General features: G+C 35.8%; 1 pseudogene; it reads left to right on the top strand.

Moving 5' to 3' along the window:
• The first annotated feature begins 356 nt into the window (after nt 1–356).
• On the top strand, nt 357–12,728 carry LOC131317506 (protein ECERIFERUM 26-like; annotated as a pseudogene).
• The last annotated feature ends 11,101 nt before the right edge of the window (nt 12,729–23,829 follow it).

Below are 23,829 nucleotides of genomic sequence, written 5' to 3'. Positions count from 1 at the left end.
AACTGTATTTGCTGAGATACTGTTATCTGTTTCTATTTTTGTTTATTTACTAAGATAGCATTATATCTATTTCTTTGTTCTGATAGATACTGAGACTGTTTTTGTTGAGATAACATTATCTATTGCTTTGTTCTCATAGATAGATTACTTTTTTGAGATATGTGTATCTGATTTGTTTATTCTGATATAATGTTATCTGTTTGCAGACTGAACTGTTTTTTGAAGTTGAAATGGATTCTTCTATTCTTCAATTGTAAAAGTATGGATCCTATAGTCTTGTTGTTAAGGTGACAGAAGGTTATCAATTTGAGTATCTTATTGGAAGTATTTCTAACTAGTGGAATGGTTTGGTGTCAATGAGGTTATTGTATTCTGTTTGTGATCATCTTAATATACTCCTTGAGAATGATGATGATTTTCGTAATATGATGGATTTAGCTGCTGCATATGGTGCTCGTTGTGTTGAGATATCTGTTGAAGACGGTAATTGTAGAGTTAGTAGCCGTTTTGAAATCGGTGAAAGTAGTCGTAGCAATGGAAATGGTGGAGTAACTAGTAGTTCACATTCTAAAATTGTAGACGTATTTGATTAGTCATGTTGGTCAATAATTTAGAGGTGGTGTTAAGGATTTTACGTTATCTTTATGTAAGTATGCAATTGAAGTTAGATTTAGGTTCAAGTATTTGAGGAATGACCAATCAAGAATGACAACTGAGTGTGCTTTTAAGGCAGATGGGTGTAAATGGTTTGTTCATGCAATTCTAGATAAATCAAATCATTTTTTTTGCATTAAGGAGCTTGAAAAAGAACATAGATGTGGTGCTACAATTTGTATAATGGCACACCAAGTAGTTACCTGTACTGCAAATGTTTTGGTTTAACATCCTTTTCCTTCACCTCTTTTACGTCTTCTTCCTCCTCATTTTCTTCTTCTTCTTCTTCTTCTTCTTCCTCTTCTAGTTGTTATTCCTCTTGAGATAGCGTTATCTCTTTTAATTTTTGTGAAATTTACTGGCTGAAATGTATTGGTTGAGATACTGTTAAAACGGATGAGATAATAGTATCTCAACCAATTCAATTCACAAATAAACTTAGGAATAAAGCAAGAGATAGTAATATCACAATGTAAACACATGCGAAAACTCCATTTCACAATATTTAACATGTTTTCTGTCATTTTTCTTGTTAAAACAGATGAAATAATAGTATCTCAGCCAATTCAATTCACAAATAAACTAAGAGATAACTCTATCTGCCAGAAATATAGTGTATCAGCAAAAATGAAGCAAGAGATAACAGTATCTCAGATAAATAGTGTTGGTATCTCATAAACTTAATAGAGAAATAATGTTATCTCATCAAAAACATTTTCTGAATGTATTTTACAACAAGGGATAAAGCAAGAGATAGTAATATCACAATGTAAACACATGCAAATACTTCATTACACAATATTTAACATGTTATCTGTTATTTTTTCTTGTTAAAACAGATGAGATAATAATATCTCAGCCAATTCAATTCACAAATAAAGTAAGAGATAACTCTATTTGCCAAAAATATAGTGTATCGACAAAAATAAAACAAGAGATAACAGTATCTTAGCTAAATAGTGTTGGTATCTCACAAACTGAATAAAGAGATAATGTTATCTCATCGAAAATATTTTATGGTTGTATTTTACAACAAAGGATAAGGACTGGAACCACTATGAAAAGTTAAATAGTGTTGGTATCTCACAAACTGGGTATTTTTGGAACGCATGTCCATATAAGGACTGGAACCACTATGAAAAATTTAGGTGGACTAATTGCACGTTGAAACTTGTAGTGTGTCCTTATCAACGAGGCTCCCAACTTATTTCATGCATGGCAACAAAGGTTGGACCCACAGTATGCATGAAGGCAAAGGTTGGACTCACAGTAAGTCAGCAACCGCAACTCTCCTTTTTGACGGGTATGGCTGAGTTCTTGTAAACTTATAAGTCTGAAATTTATTTTGGTATTTTTTACATTTCGTAAAATTTTATTTAGCTTTTTGTAGTAATCTTTGGAGTTAATCGTTCGTCTCGACAAAACGAATCAAAAACGTATAAAATATGGATGAATGTCGAAAATATTTGTATAAGACGGCACTTTAGACAAATAGGTCAATTTGAAGTTTTTTCATCTTCTGTATTTTTTTTTTGCTTTTGGTTATAATTTTATACTTTTTCAATTGCTCTTGTCGAGGCGGATGATTAATCAAAAAAATATCACCCGAATCTAACAAAAATTTTAAAAAAATAAGCAAAACACACAAAACAAAAATATGGATTATATAAATTTACAAGAACTCACCCTAAATGAATGCCGGACCCTCATTGGAAAAGTAATTTAACTTTTTCCAACTGCCTCCCTCCAATGATAGCACGGCCATGCTGGTCTCTCATTGGACAAGTAATTTAATTTTTCCAACTGCCTCCCTCCAATAATTTTTCCAACTGCCTCCCTCCAATGACAGCACGGCCATGCTGGTCCCTCATTGGACAAGTAATTTAATTTTTCCAACTGCCTCCCTACAATGACAGCACAGCCCTATTCGATTTGAGTTTCGAGGGTGTTTTTTTAGAGTAAACTTTAGCTTATAAAGGTAACAATGGCACAAGATATACGATCTTGATGCATTAATTAATCCGATATTTCAAGACAATTCTATCGATTTTCATAGACTTTTAACACATATTTTACACGTCTAAGGCTAACCTAGGTTCATCCATGGCAGTTAGCATATTCCTTAAAAGACAAGATGATATAGCAGACAGACAATATGACCATGTTTGTTTTCGGACTCTATAATAAAACTTTTCTTTTTGCGCATAATCTTCAATAAATTTGTATTCTTATTTCTTTATTTATCTCATCTCATTTATTATAATATATATATATATATATATATATATATATATATATATATATATATATATATATATTTCAAAACCTAAAACAAACATAGCCAATATGTTTTGACATTGACTTCAAAGTCGTCTTATTTTACACAACGAAAATATATCTTGTTTTTTGCTGGGGCCACTGAGGTGAACGAAAACTAACAGTGAAAACGTACCAACACAAGCAATATTCAATCACGGGCCAACAGTGGATGGAAACTAGTGGTGAGGAGGGTTATCACGTTATCTCTTGTGGTTGGCTGTCTGTGCTGGTAGAAGGCCCTTGTACTAGGGCGGGGCTTTTTCAATAATTGTCTAATCACACACACTTACAAGGGCAGTGCTACAATACACACTTTTTATTTGGGTATGTATCATATGCACCATTATTAAAATACACAAAAATGTTATGAATCCCAAAATGTTACGAATCTATTGCTAAAAAGTTACGAATTATATTGTTGAAAAGTTACGAATTTTTAGTATAAAAGTTACGATACGAAATAAAATGTTATGAATGACCGGTCCTACAAGTAATTTTTTATGAGGTGGCACAATATGAACCACACAATAGGTGCATATGGTACACACTTTAAAGGGGTGTGTATTGAAGACTTTTCCCACTTTTACAAACATATAATTATACAAATTCTTTCACATTAAACATGGGCCCACACACCTTTGTCACTATTATGAGCCTCATATTTGATGTAAGAAAGTTTGTGTGATTGTGTATGTAAATGAGAATTAAAAGAATTAAGTTAAGTTTGTGTGATTTAGGATCACTTGAATTCAAACCGCAATAGTCCAAACACAACACCAAACATAAACTCTTATGTATTTATGGGGCTCACATGCACAAGGCCACTTTATCATGAGATCTTTCTTTTTCTTATACGTAATACTCAATAATTCAAACACAATACCAAATACAATCTTTCGTATACGTGTAGGGTTGAGCCAATTTCCAAGAAGACAGGACGAGGGCTATGGTTTTTATTATTGGACTTTCTGATTTCATATTTAATATTGGACCAACCAAACATTGATGGACCCCTACCGTACAGGTTTCTCAATTAAATGGGGGAATTCGTGTTCAGTGGAACCAGGGGAAAAAAATTCTCAACCCATGGACAGATTTTTTGGAAATTGTCCCAGATATGAAACGGTAAAAAACAATTCCTCATACATGGAAAGATGATATAAAAAGACTAATATAACCCATACACATTTGAAAGGACGCAGGCCTCTGATGTGCCTCGTGATACAGGGACCCACACCAAAAAAGGTACCATTTTCGGAGGAAAAAAAATTTTAGGCTTCCTATTTGCAATCCTATGAAGCAGAAACGTGATTATAAGAGTCTTAGAGATAAAATTTAATTATGTCTCTTTAGAAAAATATGATCAGAATAATAAGATCTTCACACTGATTCAAACGGATTGAAAATTAGAGCAGAAAATTTTTTAAACTGTATTTTTAATATATAAACAGTTTAAAAAAATTAAGTGCTCCAATTTTTAATCCGTTTGGACAAATGCAAATATCTTATTATTCTGAACATATTATTTTAAAGGATCATAATTAACTTTTGTTTCTAGAACTCTCATAATTAAGTATCTGCTCTTTATTTAGAATCCTGTGGAGTAGAAATATGATTATTAGAGCCTTAAAGACAAAAATTAATTATATCTTTTTAAAATAATATGTTTAGAATAACAAGATATTCGCACTTGTTCAAACGGATTAAAAATTGGAGCACTTAATTTTTTTAAACTATTTATATATTAAAAATACAGTTTAAAAAATTATCTGTTCCAATTTTCAATCTGTTTGAACCAGTATGAAGATCTTATTATTCTGATCATATTATTCTAAAGAAACATAATTAAATTTTATCTCTAAAGTTGTTATAATCACGTTTCTGCTCTATAGGATTGCAAATATGAAGCCTAAAATCTAAGTTGCCCCTTCTATGGACTTAAGTTGCCTCTTCTATAAATCTAAGTTGTCCCTTTTATGAACCTAAATTACCCCTTGTATGAGATCATGAGTTGATATGTAATTGAATCTGGATTTGAACCTAAGTTGTCATTTCTATGAATCTAAGTTGCCCCTTCTATAGACCTTAGTTGAATTTAGGTTTGGACTTAAATTGACCATTCTATGTACTTAAGTTGCCCCTTCTATAAACCTAATTTGCTCCTCCTATGAGATCATGAGTCGATATGTAGTTGAATTTGAGTTTACACCTAAATTGCCCTTTCTATGAATTTAAGTTGCTCCTTCTATGGGCCTAAGTTAAATATAGGTTTGGACCTAAGTTGTCCCTTCTATGAATCTAAGTTGTTCATTGTATGAGATCATGAGTCGATATGTAGTTGAATTTGGGTTTGGACCTAAGTTGCTCGTTCTATAAATCTAAGTTATCCCTTCTATGAATCTAAGTTGAATATGGGTTTGGATTTTTTTTTTTGTTTAAACATTTAGTTTTATTCTTCTCTTGGGCTCTTCAACGAGAGCCGTAGAGGTAAAAATTAGTTATGATCATTTTTGATAAAATGATCAAAAAAATAAGATTTTTGCATTTGATTTTGTGGTTCTCTTAGGGCTTTTCAACCTAGAGCTAAAAATTAATTATGATTATTTAAGAAAAAAAATTGGTTTTATTTTTCTAATCATTTTATCTTAAAGGATCATAATTAATTTTTAACTCTAGGGCTCTGGTTGAAGAGCCTTAAGAAAATCATAAAACCAAATGAAATAAAATTAGTGTTCTAATTTTTCAATCATTTTAAATTGGTGCAAAGATCTTATTTTTCTTATCATTTTATCTTAAAAGATCATAATTAATTTTTAACTCTAGAGTTCTCGTTGAAAAACCAAGAGAACCATAAAACCAAATGAAAAAAAATTAAGCGTTCCGATTTTCAATCCGTTTGAACCGGTGCAAAGATATTATTTTTCTAATCATTTTATCCAAAAGGTTCATAATTAATTTTTAACTTTAGAGCTCTCATTGAAAAGCCAAGAGAACCATAAAACCAAATGAAAAAAATTAAGCATTTCGATTTTCAATCCGTTTGAACCGGTGCAAAAATATTATTTTTCTGATCATTTTATCCAAAAGGTTCATAATTAATTTTTAGCTCAAGGGCTCTCGTTGAAAAGTCCTAAGAGAAGGATAAAACCAAATATTTCAACACCAAAAAAATAATAATCCAAAACGGCGTCGTGTATAAGGTATCGGTAGAAGTTCATCGACTTGAAAATCGGTGGACGTAGCTTCACTGCTTTTTTAATCACATAATATTGCACTTTTAATTAAATTATATTGCTCTTTCAATCATATAATACTGCTCCCTGAGTGTGTTTACATTGCTCTCTGAATGTGTGTTCATTGCTCCTTGAGTATGTGTTACAATAGAGAGGGATACTTTTGTCTGAGTAAATTATGAATACCATGAGCTGGGCATTATTTTACCTCTTTCCATGGGTTTTTAATTCCCAAAAAGCGTCCCATGTGTTGGGATTTATTTGCCCCACTCTCCACTGAACCGTAATTCCCCCCAATAAAATGGTACGTACTGATTGGTAGTCAAATCCCAATTATTATATATATTTATATATATATATCTACATAATAAGGGAGAACAGTTTTTAAATCTTATGTCCTACATAAATCCTAACCATTAATTTGCCCCATGAATCCTACGGCTTTCCCTCTCTCTCTCTCTCAAACAATGATAATTGCGCAATTACCATTAATTAAATTTTACGTTCAAAATTGAGATATCTCTTCCCCTCCCAAAAAAAAAAAAGAAAAGAAAAAGAAGACCAATCTTTCACATTCTCTTCCCCCCTCCTGCAATCTTCGATTTATTATTATTATTATTACCACACTAGAAGACAAGGAAAACACGAATTTCTGTGTACCTTTTATACCCTTTAATATACATTTACACATTCATTATTGTCAGCCCATTGGGCTGATTTTAGAATTTTCCTTATTACTATTATTTTGAAATTTAGAGAACCGAAACAAGTTTAGATGGGAAACTGGGTAATTGGGTCTTAGCCTTTCAATTATGAAATTTGGTAATTACAGTACACAACAATAATGCCACCACATAAAATACAAATTAAGCTTCAGCCCCGCCACATGGCCCTCTGGAGACTGGAGAAATTCACGGTATTGTTGAAAGAGTGTTTTCTGCGATGAACATCGTAAAGAATCAACTACGGAATCGAATGAATGATTAGTGGTTGAACAGAGTCCAGCTGCTCTCCAATTCATAGGAAATTGGAGGATCCTTCAATTCCCATTCAATGGTCAAGATTACCTTAGTAACTCAAGCCCTAAAGCTCATATAGTATTCTATAGGCACCCAGTTACTCTCCAAATATTTCTCAATTACATAAGCGTCTTCCTTCCTCCTTTTTTGAACCGCAAAAAAATTCATTAATCTTCAAAGTTGTTACAAAAAATTTATTAGGCGTCTTCTCTCTCCCGTTAAACCTACCTCTGAAATATATATATATAGCTCATGAGAATTTTTATCGACCGATATCAGCTAGATCATGAGGATTTTTTTAATAATATTATATCAGTAATTTTTTTTCTTTTAGCATGGTTTTTTTTGCTGATATTATCTTATTATGTAGTTTATGAAATTTTTTTTACTGATACTAGTGTATTTTCACTTGTGTTTCGCACTGTGTCGTGTGCTCATTGAAATTAAGGTTCAGTTATGAAAATTAGAAAGAAATCGTAAGAGTAAATAATTTAACATAAGATAATTTTTATAGAAAAAATATTTTAGAAGAAATGCAAAAGAAATTCTTTGAACTTGCACTATTATTAAAGTTACAATATGAAATTTTATTAATGTTTGGAATGTGGTAAATTAGTGCCTGAAATGTGATAATTGGGGAATATTTAGGGAGTAATTTTTTTTTCTCCCATATTTGGGGAGTAATTGGGTGCCCATAAAATACTATATGAGCTTTGGGGCTGGAGATACTAAAGTTATCCTGATCATTGAATAGGAATTGGAGGATCCTCCAATTTCCTATGAATTGGAGAGAAGCCGGACTTGGTTGAACAATAGTTCGGTGGTGTACATAGAAAAAGATGTTTTTGTAATAAATTTTAGGAAGGAATCTATACTTTTGTGTGCTTATGTTTGAAATCTTTAAGAATGTTTTAAGCACGCTTTCAAAGTTTTGTGCTTAATGAAGAATGTTTAAACATTTTATCTTCTCGTTAAGGACCCAAGTTAAGCTTGGAAGGCAACCCCTCTATATAAAAATCCTAGATCTGCCACTAGTCCTAAGTTTGGAACTATTTTGTTCTAACATTAGCAGAACCTAACGTTCTTTTGAAAATGACTATCTGCCAAGTGGTCAGTTCATGAAATTTTTGAATTTATGCTTAAAATTGTGAATACCTATATGAAAAGAACTACACAGGCCGGGAACAGGGTAAATTGGAATCGAATTTATGATATCTCATCCCATTTCTTATAAGCAAATTTTCATAGTCGTCCCTCTAGTTTTACGGTTATCTCAATTTTATCCCTTCAGTTTCAATTGCAATCAAATAAACCCTTAGTTTGTTTTATGTTCCAAATTGGTAAAATCGTTCACACTGTGAATGAAATTAACAGAAAATTTGGTTTTAGTATCAGAGCGCTCTTAGGCTGCCCATTGAAATGCATTAGAACCAAAAATCCATTATGATCATTTGAGATAAAATTATCAGAAAAATAAGATTTGGTACCGATTCAAACAGATTAAAAATTGGAACACTTAATTTTTTAACTCTATTTTTTAATTTATAAACGGTGTAAAAAAATAAGTATAATTTAGTAACTTTGCCCTAATGGACACAAAGAGAGAAGTGCCTATGGAGAAAATTGGATCGCGGAAATCATCCTCCTTCCATAAAAACTGGCATGTGCTTGCGTTTTATCTTAAAATCATCCTCCTTCCAATTTTCATTCTCCTTCCATAAAATCATAATGGATTTTTACACAGTTTAAAAAATTAAGTATTCCAATTTTCAATCCGTTTAAACCGGTGTGAAGAAATTATTTTTCTGATCATTTTATCTTAAATGGTCATAATGAATTTTTACACCGTTTATATATTAAAAAATATAGTTAAATATAAAGTGTTCCGATTTTTAATTTGTTTGAACTAGTGCCAAAATCTTATTTTTCTGATCATTTTATCTTAAATGGTCATAATAAATTTTTAACTTTAAAACTTTTCAATAGACACCTTAAGAGAGCCATGAAACTAAAACCATTTTTCCGTTAATTTCATTTATGGTATGAACGATTTTACTAATTTAGAACATAAAACAAACTACAGAATTTATTTGGTTGCAATTGAAATTGGAGAGATGAAATTGAGACAACCATAAAACTAGAGGGACGACTACGAAAATTTGCCCTTTCTTATATATCCTGGCAGAGAGAATCAGACACTCGTTAAGTGTGGAAATAATCGGGTCTCTATTTAGTACTTACCATTGCAATTTGCCCTTACCTTTGTTTTCACTAAACTAAAAGTTATAGTACTTGACTCTTTTTATTTGTCTTTATTGAAAAAAAATTGCATTTGCAGTTTTACTCCAAACTAGCGTTCCCTTTACAATAATTCTGATTTTTTATTTGGTACTTGAAAATGGCATAAGTGCATATACTAAATGCCCCCTGCGAGATTTTCCCTCGTTTGCGATAATCGTGGGATCAGAGCGTAAGTGAATTTTCCCTTTCGTTACTTTCTTTTACCTCAAACTTCCAGGTTTAACCCCCGCCGTCAACAAAAACTCATAAGATCACGGGAGGTTTTTGAGGTCTTTCACTTTGTGACTTCAAATAATAATTTAGGTGCGCATAAGTTCATCCGGACATCCGCTTATTAAAAAAATAATCTCTAAATTTTGGGTACTTTGTTTGATCAAGTAGACATTTAAATTAAAAGAACGTTTAGGAAAACATAAGTATGTTTCCAACAATTTAAGTACCCCGCTTATTTTTTTTTTTTTTTTGGTAATGAAGAGTGGTCCCTGGACCAGTTTGCGTGCACCACGTGACTAATCTCTCCAGCCCCCCATCAGCCTTTGCTAACCCAAAGGATTTTTATGCATGGGATGGCCCCAAGAACTTTTTGCAATGCGGGGGAGTCGAACCTGGAACCTCAGGGTGGTAAGGCCCTCCATTTTTGCTTATATGTGAAAGTCTTGCTGTTTATCTTTCAAAAGAACGACCACATAGAATTACAATTACTTATTGTATCAACTCTAATAGTAGGTCCTATTTGCACAAGACTCTGTTCATGACATCCTTGCTAGTTGTAGGCAAGCTTGGTCACACAAAAATAAGTCGAGGGCCACATAAATGGTTCCGTACACACAGATGTATGAGGTAAAAACAAGAGAGATAACTTATTAATTTCCTATCAGCCGTGGCGGGGCCACTTGAGGATGAGTGGGGGCACAGGCCCCTACTGAATACTCTCTATTATTATTTCAAAATTTGAATTATTTCTATAAATTGGCTTCTTAGAAAAGAAAATTCTTTATTTAATCACTTTAATACATTTTGTATATCATTTCATTCTCAACTTTTTATTTCAAATATTACAACAATTCCACTACACTTGCAAAGTGAGATGTTTAATGAAAAAAACAGCCCCCACTTACCAATTGAAACTTTCCGATGCATAATATCCAAATTTGCATAAGCATTTATTAATTTTTCAAAGCAAATATATTCTCTTCCATTTATCTTATAAGTGGTACATTTGACAAATATCAAAGATGAAAAATTACTTATGTACGTACTTATGTTAGAATATTACCCCAAAAAAATTCAAGCCCAACTGCATCGAAGGATAATATATACTATGGTGTTTACCTTTTCGGTGTCTCCGTTATGCTTCTTGTGGTTTTTGGTGATCATGCCATTTGTGATTCTATATTATACAATACACGGATCCACACATGGCATAATATGGAACCACACATGACATAATCGGAAACCACAAGAGATACAACCGAAACCACAAGAGACATAACAGAGACACCGTACGTAAGGGTAGACACCATAGCATTTGCCTACATTCGAATACTCTCAAAAACTCTCCCTCCCAATGTATTTATTTGAACTTTGGCCCAAATAGCCCTGGGCTTAGTATTAAAGAACCGTCTCATATGAATCATGAAAACTTCATTTCCCCACTAAACAAGGGTTTGTTTTTTCTGTTAGACATGAAAACCTGACCACATTCAAGCTAGTTCCCAAAAATAAATGTCCTTTGTAAATACACATATTGTACCTGCATACATTAAACTTAGATCACTAAGCAAGTAGGAAATAGGGTTCAGTCCCGAAATCCGCAATGTCGGATCAAATTAATCACAATCTTATGCAAACGGACCGTGGTCAGCACGAAGCCAGTCCAACCCGGGAAATTCCACCACCTATCGGCTCTGGATCGGGTCATGGAACCCAACCAGATCCAAATGGTGTACTATTACAAGACCCCTCCAGGTCGGGCTGTTGGGGCAGTAACCAAGAAGCTGAGCCTGAGAGAGTCCATATCCGAAATGCTTAACTAGTTTCCTATGGTGATGGGCTGCTTACTGAAGAATGATGAAGGGCGGTGGATGATCAAGTGCAACGACGCAGGAGTGAGACTGGTGGAGGCGCGGGCAAAAGAGAGCGTGGAGGGGTGGTCAAGGCGCACGGATTGGGAGAAAGAGCTTTTGCTTGTCCATTGGGAGGATATGTATTACAAGCCCTATTTTTGGTCTGCTTTTTATGTTCAGGTAAACTTCTGTTCCAAATAACAATTAATTTGTTTGCAACAATTTTCACTCCTTCAATTTTTCGCAAACGTGTAAATCGATATCCTTATGGGACTGTGTTGTGTGTTTTCCCTTTTAATTTTTTCAATAATTCAGAAATTGTGTGTTTTCCCTTGCATATCTACATGTTCAATTTTGAAGTTGGAGCTCTGAAATTGAAAATTTTAAATTCAAGTTTCTCCTCATCACCATAATTTTTGTAATTTTACTCTCCGCTGGATTTGACAAATGTAACATTTTTAATTTGTCTCATTTTCTCTTGCCATTGGAAATTTTATTTTTATTCCAATTGTAGCTCACTGAATTTCAAGAGGGCAGTCTAGCAATCGGCTTGAGCTGCACCCACCTCCTAGTTGATCCTCCTTTTGCTGCCATGCCCGTCAAGGCATGGGCCGACATAACCCTTTGCAGCAAAATGCTCACTCCTCCTCTCTTCCAGCCACTACCACTGCCAAAACCTTGCAACAAAAACACCAACGACCAAACTTACACCGCCTTAATCAACCATTACAAAACATCGATACAAAATCCAACTCCTGACATATATGGCTAAGCAACATGCAACTATTACATTCGGGTTTACAGACGAAATGGTGCAATCATGCATAGCCATGGCTAAAACAGTAGGTGCACCCGATGATTCATCCGTGGCACCCTTTGAAGCCCTAGCTGGGCTATTTTGGGTTTGTGTGAGCAAAATAAAAGGAGAAGGAAATGGTACTCTAACAAACATTTCTGTAAGTGTGGATATGAGGGAAACCCTAGGTTTGGACAAAGGTTTCTTTGGAAATTGTATGGCATACCATGAAGTTCCTGCATGGGAATGTTTGGGAGATCAAAATGGATTATCAGAAGCAATCTCTTTGGAAACAAAAATCAAGAGTGAAATGGCTGAAGTTGGGAGACAGGAATACTAGATTTTTCCAAGTCACCGCAAACAACAGATTTAAGAAGAATTTGGTGGGGTCTGTGAAGGTAAATGGGATGATGGTGGAGGATCCAGGTCTGATCAAAGAGGCGGCGATGGACTATTTTTGCAACAACTTTAAAGAAGACAATAGGATCAGGCCAGTATTAGAGGGAGTGTTCACCAGGAAACTAGATTTGGGGGTGGCAAGGCATCTGGAGAAACAGTTTGAGGAAAAAGAGATTCTAGCAGCACTGAAAGGATGTTGCAGCTTCAAAGCACCTGGGCCCGATGGTTTTAATTTCTCTTTTGTTAAGAGAGGCTGGGACTTCTTGAAGGACTCGGTCTTCCAATTCTTCTCAGAGTTCCATGCCAATGGAAAGCTTACCAAAAGTATCAATTCCACTTTTGTTGCTTTGATTCCTAAGGTATCTTGTCCATTATCTTTTAAAGAGTTTAGGCCTATTAGCATGATTGGGTGGGTGTATAAGATGCTTTCTAAAGTCTTGGCAAATAGAATCAAAGAGCATATGTGTACTATTATAGGGGAGGCCCAAGCAGCTTTCATAGGGGGAAAACAGATTCTAGATGGTGTCCTCATAGCCAATGAGGTTATCCATAGTTAGAAAAATAGTGTGCATGGGGGTTTCATCTTAAAGCTTGATTTTGAAAGGGCGTATGACTGTGTTAACTGGAGTTTTCTGATTGATATGTTGTCGAAGCTTGGTTTTGGGGAAAGATGGTGTAGGTGGATTTTAGAGTGTTGCTCATCTGTTTCTATGTCGATATTGATCAACGGTTCAGCCACTAAGGAATTTCAAACGCAAAAGGGACTTCGACAAGGGGATTCACTTTCACCTTTTCTATTTAATATAGTGGCAGAGGGTCTCAACATAATGTTGGAAAGAGCACAGGAGATGAATATTATCAAAGGAACTACAGTGGGAAGAAATGGGGTGTGTATATCCCATTTACAATTTGCGGATGATACCATTCTATTTTGTAACAATGATCCGGAGGAGATGGCTAACATCAAAAGAATTTTAAGATGTTTTCAGTTAATGTCTGACCTGAAAATCAATTTCTCTAAGAGTTCTATCTGTGGAGTGAATGTTCCATCTGAGGAGTGAATGTTCCATCTGAAGAGACATCCTCCTTAGCTCAGACTATGGGATGCAAGGTGGAACAACTCCCTATCAAATACCTTGGGTTACCATTGGGTGCAAAGCCAGAAAGGCTCAAGACGTGGGAGCCTGTTATCGAAAAGTTTGATAAAATAATGAGTGTTTGGAGATCTCGTTCTATCTCGAAAGGGGGAAAGCTCACTTTAATCAACTCTAATACTGGAAATGTCCCTGTGTACTTTATGTCGTTATTTAAAATGCCGGTTGCAGTAGCGAAAAAGCTGGAGAAAATGCAGCCTCAATTTTTCTGGGGCGATTCTATTGATAGAAGGAAAATACACTTAGTGAGTTGGGACGAGATAGGGAGGAGGAAAGATAGTGGAGGTCTAGGGGTGAAGAGAATGTTACAGCAGAATCAAGCCCTCTTGGCCAAGTGGTGGTGGAGATTTGGTAAAGATAAAGAGGCACTTTGGGTGAAAGTCGTCGTCGGTAAATATGGGATGGACTCAAATTGTTGGCTGCCATATGCGCATGGATTAGGATCAATCTCAAAAGTTTGGGCGGATATATGCTCATTGGAGAATCCATCATCTCACTTGGGTTACTCTATTCGAGACAGCTTTAGAGTTCAGTGAACTCAGGTAACGCCACTGTCTTTTGGGAACATACCTGGTTGGGAGAAAAGCCTTTCAAAGAGGAATATCCCAAATTATTCGCCTTATCTACTCAACGGGAGGCGAAGGTGTGTAACATGCGGGGTGACGTGAATGGGGGATGTTGGGAGATGCTATTTAGGAGAAATCCTTTTGGAAGGGAGAAGCAAGAAATGGAGAATTTGAAGCGGAAACTTCAGGGTGTGATTCTAAACCCAATCAAGCCTGACCTTTTACAGTGGAGATGGGTGGTGGACGGGAACTTTTCTGTGAAATCAGCGTATGAACAGTGGGAACTCACTGCCCATTCAAATAATGCTTTCTTAGGTTCTCTGTGGAAAAACTTAAGTCCCCCAAAAGTTGAAATCTTTGTGTGGATGGCTATTAAGGAGAAAATGGCATCCAGATCTCTACTCCTAAGCATAAATTTGATTAGCGAAATTCAACAAGCCCTCTGTCCTCTCTGTTCCGAGCACCTTGAAACAAATCAACACTTGTTTCTTCATTGCAGATTTTCTTGGGCTGTGTGGTCGGGAATTTTGGAGTGGTGGAACGTCCAATGGGTATGTCCATATACGGTCCTAGACTTAGCTACATGGTGGTTTGCTCATGGATTCCACAATCTGGAGAGGTATATATGGGAAGCGTGCTTTTATGCTTCTATGTGGTCTGTGTGGCTGGTTCGAAACGAATACGTGTTCAACAACGCATCAACTCGGGCTTGGGAGGTGGGGGATTTAGTTAAAACAAGGGTCGCAATGTGGATGAAGGTAAAGTTTGATATCAAAGTGTATACGGTGGAGGATTTTAAGGTGTTCCTAGATGGTATTCGGAAAGTAAAATTGTAGCCTTTTCCTTAGGGACATCATCCAACCGTTTGTTGGAGATGTTTTTTGTTTGTTGTTTATGGTTGTTCTGTTGTATCTTGGCTTGTTGAGCAAAGATGTAATCCCCTCGATGTACACCTTCGAGATTTATAAAATCGTTCGTTTGCCGAGCAAAAAAAAAACTTCTACAGTTGGGGAAGCAATCAAGAAGATGGAAAATAAGAGGATACTCGATTTGATTGAGTGGTTGGAAGGTGATAATTTTGAATCCTATTCAATATCCACAATTAGCGGTTGAGGCCTAATTTGTGCTAAATTGGATAACGTGGTGTCAAATTCAACCATATTTGAAGATTGTTATGATCCGATTCAAGTTTCTTGTTACATTGAGCCTGTGCTGGGAGAAGGGCAAGTACTAATCCATCCATCGCCACTGGGGGAGGGTGGATTCAGCAAGGTGGCTTTGGTTACGCTACCAGAGGATGAGGTTGTCAAGTTGTGTGAAGATGTTCTTCTCCTTCAATTTAACCCGACTATTTTGATGGGAATAGGCAAATCATGAAATATTGTTTAAGTTCATACAACTGTACAAGGTGATAGATTGTAACGTGTGTAACAATATGTACCCATTTGACTCCCTTAAAGACAGAGCTCTAGGACAACCACTGACTAGTGCAATTGGTCAGTCATTGCCTTCCATTTACGGAAGGTCTTGGGTTCAAGCCCCATAGGAGACAGGCCATTTAGGGGGCCATGTAACAACCCTGATTTTTAGTAAGTAAAAATTTCATTAAAAATTTAAATTTTATTTTGATACTTGGATTCACTTCCAAAAATTCCTTTTGTATTTCTAAAAATCTGTTATAATTAGAATTTTAGTCTTTTAAAATTATATTTCTTAGCTAGAGATTCTACTTGGCCAGTATAGTTAGATTCTAACCAATTAGTTAGAGGGACCTAACTGCCAATTCATCTAGTTACTTTCTCCTAACCCTAAATGAGCCTTACTTTTTACTACTCCAACGACCAATGGTTCATTAATTTTCTTTCCACGGCTTCGGTGTGAATATTTTTTTTCAACTTTCGAAATAAAGTTATTTTACCAAACAACGTTGTTAACCACACAAACATTTGTGCACAGATTTTATTATGGGGCCTATCACAAATCCCACACAAATAATTCGATCCGTTCAATAAATGTAAAATATTTTTTCAATGGTTCTCATGAAAAATTAACTCAATCTGATACTTATAGGTGTTCAATTCAATCATTTAACTTTTTATTCAGATTTCTGACTATATCTATAGTATCAAATTGAGATGATTTTTCGTGGGGACCTTTAAAAAAAATATATGTTTATTGAATGGCTCGGATTATTTATGTGAGATCTGTGGTAGATACCAAAACAAAATCTGTGGCTAATCTGTGTACAATTTATTTGTGTGGACAGACTTACTATTTTCCAAATTTGGACACCAAAACAAGCTTGCATCAACTTAGGTAAACAGTTAGCCATTTTTCCTTCACAATAAAAGTTTACTACAAATATCAAACCACTGTTCATGAGTTATTTATTAAAATATTATTTTTATCTTTAAAGCTCTCATAATTAAGTCTCTACTCTTTATTTGGGATCATGTAGAGCAGATACTTATTATGACAGCCCTATAAACAAAAATTAATCATAATCCTTTAGAATAAAATGGTTATAAAAATAAGATATTCGCCTCGGGTCAAACGGATTAAAAATTGGGGCACTTAATTTTTTTAACCATATTTTTAATATACAAAAGGTCTAAAAAATTAAGTGCTCCAATTTTTATTCCATTTGAATGGGTGCGAAAATCTTATTTTTTGATCATTTTATCCTAAAGGGTCGTAATTAATTTTTGCCTCTAGGACTATCATAATCAAGTATTTGCTCTACATGCTTCCAAATAAAGAACAAATATTTAATTGTGAGAGTCCTACAGACTAAAATTAATTTGACCCTTTAAGCTAAAATGATCAAAAAATAAAATTTTCGTATCGATTCAAACAAATTTAAAATTGGAGCACTTAATACAGTCTAAGAAAAATTAAACAAACAATAAATATAAATTTTAATTGATGATAAATAGTGTTGGTGTAGTTATGAAAGAAGAAAAAGTTGATAGCTAAACCAAAAATATGTACTGTTCATAAGGTAGTTTATCTACAGTATTTATTAGTGTACATGTTGTTAAGCACGCAGCCTAAAATGGTAAAGGAAACTAGTAGTAGTAAAGTAAAACAAAAAGGGAAATGATTTTGCCACTCCCTTTTTTTGTTAACGCCACTCCCCTACAAGTGTATTTTTACACCAAAAATACACTTGCAGGGGAATGACATTAACAAAAAAAGGAGTGGCAAAATCAGCAGCCAACAAAAAATAGGAAAAGTTACTTTTGTGGGAAAGTGTGCGTGATTTTGTGGGAAAAATAACCACATACTCTTTTTATTATTTACATGGAATGGTGGGTTATTTCCCTCATTTTAGGAGTAGACTTTTTACCTGCACAAGCTCTCAGAAAACGTATAAAATTTAAGAGGTAAAGGGACCCACTTATAGTCACCCCAGAGGGCTGACGGCAGATTTTGCCAATGACGAAATAGGGATTCAATATCCTTGGGAGAGAACACTTTTGTGGGCAACGTGCCCGTAGAAATTCTGTTTTCTAAAACAGAGCCCTAGATCGAGGGAGCGCTAGCGGAACGAGCGCTCAATTTAGAGTCACTATTGGGTTTGAAGGTCTGACACCCAAGAAACCAAACTTGAAATGCTTTATACACCATTTGATTTGAAAAAGAAGTGAAAACACCAGTCCATCATAACCATATCTGGGTTCGGGAGTCAGGTTACGAAAGGGGAAGGTTTTTAAGGCACCCCTCTCGCCCAATTTGGAGATCGGTCTCTACTTAGACATTCTATGAACAGTTTCGAGATTTTTCTTTATTAATCAATTTTTTAGCCAGTTATGGCGGGGAAATAGTTAAAATGGGGACTTAAACTGTAACAGGTTGCAGGATGTGATGACATAGTGGATGGCATGGTACAATAAGCAAATAAATGAGATAAAAGTCAGAATATACTGCTAAACAACTGAAACAGTGCATCAACAGGAAATTGGCCCGAATAATGATCAACTTGCATGCAATGATCTACGTGCATACAAGTAGACCTGTTCACGCCAATGTCCCATCCACGCGCGTGGATTAGCTTGTTTTCAATAGACTTGATTTTTATCCCCCTCTAGGCTCTGGAATGACCAGTGCTCACCCAGAAACAAACCAAGCAGTTTATATGTACAGGGAATTACATAATACAAACAGAACAGATATTAAATCGAAATGCACCCCATAAACAGTGTGGGGGAATTAAACAAAGGTCAAAAGCCAAGTTACTCATACAAAGCCAATCATTGGAATGATTCTTTAACCTGCGCGCGCAGGTAGAAGGACAGGCGAGCGCCTATTTTGACTAGACTTTTAGTAATTGGTGTTGCACACCTGGACCATATTCAGTAGCAACCCGGGGGCATTCCAAAGCATTAAACATGCATTTTTTGAATAACTACTAAGAAATTTATCATCTAAAACTGTAAATCAAGTTTTAATATGCAGCAAGGTGTTCTATATGCTATTAAAAACATAAAATGCCAACATCCCTATCCCCACACTGGTCTGTGCGTGCGGCTAAGGATTGGCACGCGCATACAGTTCGGCGCAAGTGTGAATGGCCACACGGCCCTTGTAGCCTTGGCCCTGTCAGCTCCCCTCAGGAATCAAAACAATAAACATGAAGGTTTTACACCTTTGCTTAAGTGTTTGAAAACAGGTTTGAACTATATAATTTGGTGGTTGAAGATGGAAGTAATGGGTGTTTTAGCGGTAATGAGGAATGTAAAATTGGAAATAGAGAGAGTTAAGACTTGTATGTAATGTCTTTTGCTTAAATTTTTGTAACTTAGAGATTTTGTAACCCTTTGAATGGAAGACTAATGGGGTTATTTATAGGCAAAGAGGAAGTGGAAATGGTGGAGATACAACCAGCCTTGTGGTTGCTTGGTGGTGAGAGTTCCCCAAAAGGTGATGGAAGTGATTGTGAGAAAGGGGGAGCTGGCGTGATCCCCGAGCTACCAGGGAGGTTCAGCTGGCTTAGTAACTGCCTGATGATGGTTTCTATAGCCGGCCAAAAAGTGATGGGATAGGAGGTTGATCGGCGCGCGTGGGTCTCGGACCGGCGCGCATGGTTCTCGGACCAGCGCACGCATATCAAACCTACCACTATGCTGGTCAATGGTCAAAGTTTGACCTTTGACCAACACCTGGCATGTAACGATCCACTACATCTTTGTACAATATTGTCCGCTTTGGACACCCAAAGTTCATAAGACTTCCCAGTAGGTCACCCATCCCTGGACTACCCCAGGATGAACATACTTAATTGTAAAGTTTCTATGCGCTTTTGGCCCGCCCTCACGGTTTTAAAATGCCTTATACAAGTAGGAGAGATCTTTTCTTATAAATCATGACCTACCCCCTTCCGTCCGGACGGAGCCTGCTACCTTGCAGTACTGCCGGCCACCGAAAAGCGAGGTGTCACAATCTACCCCCCTTAGGAATGCAATGTCCTCGTTGCACAGACCCAGCAACCTCCCCGGGGGTCCGTGGAAGTAGAGCGCATCCTACCCATCACTTTGCCTAGGGCGAGGCTCTGATACCATTTGTAACGATCTGCTCCATCTTTGTACAATATAGTCCGCTTTGGACGCCCAAAGCCCATAAGACTTCCCAGTAGGTCACCCATCCCCGAACTACCCCAGGATGAACACGCGTAACTGTGAAGTTCCTATGCGCTTTTGGCTCGCCCTCACGGTTTTGAAAGGCCTTGTACAAGGAGGAGTGATCTTTTCTTATAAACCATGACCTACCCCCTCCCGTCCGGACGAAGCTTGCTACCCTGCAATACCGCCGACCACCAGAAAGCGGGGTGTCATATGGTAGGTTAACTGGCGTGCTCAGATTTCAGATCCATGACGTTGGTCAAACCTTGGGCTAGGGTTTATGGTTCAGGATTTAAGGTTCAAAAGGGATTCCAAATACTCAAAGTTCAAATCATTGTCTTTCTCAAGACTGTTTTTGATCCAACTCATCATCGGGAAAACAAAAAAAACCGAAAAACAAAGTAAAAATCAATTGGAAAACCCAAATTGGGGTATCTACAACTTCAAAAAAAAGTTATTAGCAGAGCAAGATGGGCTACGTTTAATTTGGAAACTAGATTTTGGAATTGGGATTCAAATTTCATGGGTTTCACCGTTTCAGAAAAAGGGTCCGGATTTTCTCTAGTTGTATGGTTGGAATAGAGAGCAACAATTATTTAGATTCTCTCCAATGCCAAAAGCAATTATTTAGATTTGATGGAACTCTTCCCGCGAAGAATCTTCGGGTCTTCGAGCGGAAAAAGTCTTCGAGCAAATCCATAATTTTAGAACTGGACAATTCAGATTACGACGGGAGAGGATCCATTTTCTTAAAATAAAAAAAATAAAAAAATAAAAAAGAGAGGGAAGGGAGAGAATTGAATGTTACTTATTCTTTTATTATTGCTAGGGAAAAAAATTGAACAAAAGACAGAAAAAATAAGGAAAACCAGCCCTAAACAGGCCATGGGGCGAATCTACCTCAAGCACAAGAGAGTCACGCGCGTGACCCTCCTGCAATCTTCGATTTTTATTATTATTATTATTTTTTTTTTTGAAATTTAGAGAACCGAAACAAGTTTAGATGGGAAACTGGGTAAATGAGTCTTAGCAGTGGAAACTGGAAATGCAAACGGGCTTGGGCCTTTCGATTATGAAAACTGGTAATTACAGTACAACAGTAATGCCACCACATAAAATACAAATTAAGCTTCAGGCCCACCACAGGGCTCTCTAATTTGTCTCTCTCTCTCTCTCTCTAAAACATGCATGTGACATGTCTGCTCTGGAAACTCTGGGGAAATTCACGGTACGTGTTTAATTTCTGCGATCAACATCGTGAAGAATTGACTACGGAATCGAATGAATGATTAGTGGTTGAACAATAGTTCGATGGTGTACATAGAAAGAGATGTTTTTGTAATAAATTTTAGGAAGGGATCTATACTTTTGTGTGCTTATGTTTGAAATCTTTAAGAATGTTTTAAGCGTTCGAAGATTTGTGCTTTATGAAAAATGTTTAAATATTTTATCTTCTCGTTAAGGACCAAAGTTATGCTTGGAAGGTGACCCCTCTATATAGAAATTCTGGATCCGTCACTGGCCCTAAGTTTGGAACTATTTGGTTCTAACATTAGCAGAACCTAACATTCTTTTGAAAATGACTATCTACCAAATGGTCAGTTCATGAAATTTTTGAATTTATGCTTAAAATTGTGAATCTCTATTATAAAACAGAAGAGTGTGGGGACAAGTTGTTGGAACGGCTTAGATTCATTTGATCCAAAGGCTGTAGTACATTCTCCCACTTCCCGGTTAAGTGCCCATGGTTTTCATCTTAATCACACAACTGTCATCCCCTTCCAACCGAGATGCGTAGTGCCGTAAGCACGGGCTAGCACTAGTACCTATATGAAATGAAATACACAGGACGGGAATAGGGTAAATCGGAATTGAATTTATGATATCTCATCCCATTTCTTATACATCCTGGCAGAGAAAATCAGACACTCGTTAAGTTTGGAAATAATTGGGTTTCTATTTAGTACTTACCGTTGCAATTTGCACTAACCCTTGTTTCCACTAAACTAAAAGTTATAGTACTTAATTGATTTTTTTATTTGTCTTTATTCAAAAAAAAAATCGCGTTTGTAGTTTTGCTCCAAACTAGCCTTGCCTTTACAATAATTCTGATTTTTTTATGGGTAGTGATAATACCAAAATTATTTTTATTAGTGCTAAGACTTTAGTGCATAAAAGACTTATATACTGGACATGGTACAAGTCTTTTATGCACTAGAATTTTGAAACTAGCAAAATCAATTTTGAACACTATCATTTCCCTTTTTTATTTGGTACTCAAAAGTGACATAAGTGCATATACCAAATGCCCAGATTCATATTAGATCCCTGCGAGAATTTTCCACGTTTACGATAATCGTGGGATCATAGGCACAAGTGAATTTTCCCTTGCGTTTCTTTCTTTTACCTCGAACTTCCAGGTTTAACCCCCACCGTCAACAAAAACTCATAAGATCACAGGAGGTTTTTGAGGTCTTTCACTTCGTGACTTCAAATAGTAACAATTTAGGTGCGCATAAGTTCATCCGGACATCCGTTTATTAAAAAAAATATATCTCTAAATTTTGGGTACTTTGTTTGATCGAGTAGACATTTAAATTAAAAGAATGTTTAGGAAAACATAAGTACGTTTCTAACAATTTTTAAATACTATTTTTTTTTTTGGTAATGAAGAGTGGTCCTCGGACCAGCTTGCGCACACCACTAGACTAATTTCTCCAACCCCCCACCAGCCTTTGCTAACCCAAAGGATTTTTTTACATGCAGTGGCCCCAAGGACTTTTCACAATGCAGGAGAGTCGAACATGGAACCTTAGGGTGGTAAGCCCCTCCGTTTTTGCTTATATTTGAAAGTCTTGCTGTTTATCTTTCAAAAGAACGACCACATAGAATTACAATTACTTATTGTATCAACTCTAGTAGGTCCTATTTGCACAAGACTCTGTTCATGACATCCTAGCTAGTAGAAGGCAAGCTTGGTCACACAAAAATAAGTCGAGGGCCACATAAATGGTTCCGTACACCCTGATATATGGGGAAAAAACAAGAGAGATAACCTATCGGCCAGTGGCGGGGCCACTTGAGGATGAGTGGGGGCACGAGCCCCTACTAAATACTCTCTATTATTGTTTTTTCAAATTTTGAATTATTTCTATAAATTTGCTTCTTAGAAAAAAAAATCTTTATTTAATCACTTTAATACATTTTGTATATCATTTCGTTCTCAACTTTTTATTTCAAATATTACAACAATTCCACTACACTTTCGAAGTGAGATGTTTAATGAAAAAAACAGCCACCGCTTACCAATTGAAACTCTCCAATGCATAATGTCCAAATTTGCATAAGCATTTATTAATTTTTCAAAGCAAATATATTCTCTTCCATTTATCTTATAAGTGGTACATTTGACAAATATCAAAGATGAAAAAACCTGTTCATAAACAGAGGAAAACTCTAATTTCAAGCCCAAATACATCGAATGATCTCTAAAACTCTCCTGCCAATGTATTTATCTGAACTTTAGCCCAACTAGCCTTGGGCTTAGTACTACCTCTGTCGCATAAAAAAATGTTCGGTCCGCAAAATTAGAACTAAAAATAATACAATTTTTTTAAGATAAATGCAAACTTTTCTTAAAGAAAATGTATTATTTTAAAGTTCTCGTTTTGCGGACCGAAAATTTATTTTGAGACAGAGGG

The sequence above is a fragment of the Rhododendron vialii genome, chromosome 2a, assembly GCF_030253575.1.
Source record: "Rhododendron vialii isolate Sample 1 chromosome 2a, ASM3025357v1".
NCBI classification, from domain to species: domain Eukaryota; kingdom Viridiplantae; phylum Streptophyta; class Magnoliopsida; order Ericales; family Ericaceae; genus Rhododendron; species Rhododendron vialii.
This window is presented reverse-complemented; position numbering and strand designations above follow the sequence as displayed.